Here is a 2,100-nt window from a genome sequence, read left to right as displayed (position 1 = left end):
GTTTCGTGGTGGTTGTGGTTAAAACCCATATCGCGGGAAGAACTGATCTTTGTCAGTTGAATGTGGAGTTGCATTGCAACCGGGTGCCGGACCCAAAGCACGGCAGAGGTTTTAGATGGGCCTCGAACCCTACCAAGGTGGTTAGTGTGTCCATTCCACTATGCCAATTGGTACTGAAAATGCTTAGCATTCTCAGGGCGCTGATCAACGCATTGATTTGATCCGCTGTGCTTTTGAGCGCCGTGGAGTAGGGCTGTCGTCAGTAGGTGCCCACGTAAAACACACCGGACGTTGTTAACAGTGATGTGAGAGCCAATTCGCGAGTGCGACGACTGTTTGTTTGATGACAAGAGATATTTCGTCTTGCCCTCGTTGAAAAAAAGATTATAAATGACAAATACCTGAAAAAAGATTATTTTAAGAAAGTCATTAATAGAAACATTACTAACTAAAACTATAAGTAGAATAATAAAAAAAAAACTTAAAATTGAATTTAAAAAGATCTAATTCCTTATATTACGCCTAATCTGCTTATAACGATTATGGCATAAACTAAAAAATTGTCTTACTGCTAAAATTTTTTTCTCGTTCATACTTGCAAATGCAGCTATATACTTATAAAATATTAATAATTAAAAAGGTGAACGTATCTAAACAGATTAATATTACCGAGAGTGATATCCCCTGCTTTTAATTTATTTAAGGCCTTTTTCCCGCTTTTCCATTGCAGTTGTATAGCCACACCAACTCGTCACTAAATAAGGACTGCATGACCTTCTCTATCGACTCCTTGGTAGATTTTAGATGTAGGATGATGTTCGCCTGTAAATGTATATTTATCTATAAATATTTATATATATGTATATGGAAAGAAAGGCAAACTTACCATAGCGTCAGAGAAAGCTTGGTGTGGGTGCTCCTCCACCTTCAGCAATGTTTCCTCTGACGACATGGGGAGCATGCTTTGCAACCGAACCTGCTCCTCACTCCACCCTTCGCCAGTGATGCGGCCTGCACTGCGGTTGGTTTTTACCGAGAGCACCTTACACTCCCGTAACAATTGACCTTGTGCTTGGATCTTTGCACGTTCTAGCATCTGAAATTTAAAATAATAAATAACTAAAATAATTTTATAGTTTTATTTTCTATAAATACCTTCTCAGCAAGAGCGCTTTCTACAGCTGATAACTAATAGCCGATTTATGATGTCTTCTTGCTGAGATTCTATTCTACCAAGGCTGTCAACGATTTTCTTCAGTACCAACGCAGTATCGCCACTTATGTTAGGTTGGAGTTGGGTGGCCATACACTGCGAATGGGGCTCGGCGATACGAAATTGGCGCATTTCCTTATGTAAAATTATAAAATAAATTATGCAATAGACGAATTAAAATAAATTTATTCCCTATTGGAATAGAATAATACTTAAATTCTAAATCTACTTTTTTAATAATTTGAATGTCCTCATCTTTAATTTCACCTACTAGAATACCTAAACCAGATGAGGACACCAAAGGCTCTCTGAAAACATCACCAACTTTTGTCAAAATAAGACAACCAAAAGTATCTGGTTGGTTTTGATGGTTGACAATTTTTCAAAGACCCTATTTTATTGCTAAAAATTAACGCAATCAGTTAAATGCAAAAGACCATGAATATTGAAACTAACCAAATGTTGTCCATAAAAATTACTAAATAACATAACAAATTATTTTAACAATTCATTGGTAACAATTGGTTTCGCAACTTAGAAGGCGAATACCGGAATGTGGCAAAAGAAAATGATAATACAAATCGTCCGCTATGCAATCTTTTAACACAATTATACCCGAATGCAACAAAAATTGACGATATTCTGTGGACTTCCAGTTGCTTATTTCGTCCAGATCTCTACTGCGTCTGGAAAATTCAGAGGGAACGTAGTCGTTAATATATAATATTTTTTCATTCATTTTTGTTACGTTCCCTCTTTTAACAAGCAACTGAAGAAGTTTCTTAGTAACCCCTAAATCAACTAAATGCATTGGATCTAACGGAAATTGAGAAACCATGTTAATATTTACAGATTCTAGCAAATTTCCCCTGCTTAAAATCGTCTGA

At 36.4% G+C, this 2,100-nt stretch overlaps 1 pseudogene; it reads right to left on the bottom strand.

The window, feature by feature from the left end:
• Window positions 1-503: 503 nt before the first annotated feature.
• On the bottom strand, window positions 504-1,345 carry LOC126755766 (uncharacterized; annotated as a pseudogene).
• Between the last annotated feature and the right edge of the window lie 755 nt (window positions 1,346-2,100).

Source organism: Bactrocera neohumeralis, chromosome 4, assembly GCF_024586455.1.
Source record: "Bactrocera neohumeralis isolate Rockhampton chromosome 4, APGP_CSIRO_Bneo_wtdbg2-racon-allhic-juicebox.fasta_v2, whole genome shotgun sequence".
Lineage (NCBI taxonomy): Eukaryota > Metazoa > Arthropoda > Insecta > Diptera > Tephritidae > Bactrocera > Bactrocera neohumeralis.
The sequence above is the reverse complement of the archived record's forward strand: the minus strand, read 5'-3'. Positions and strand labels throughout refer to the sequence as shown.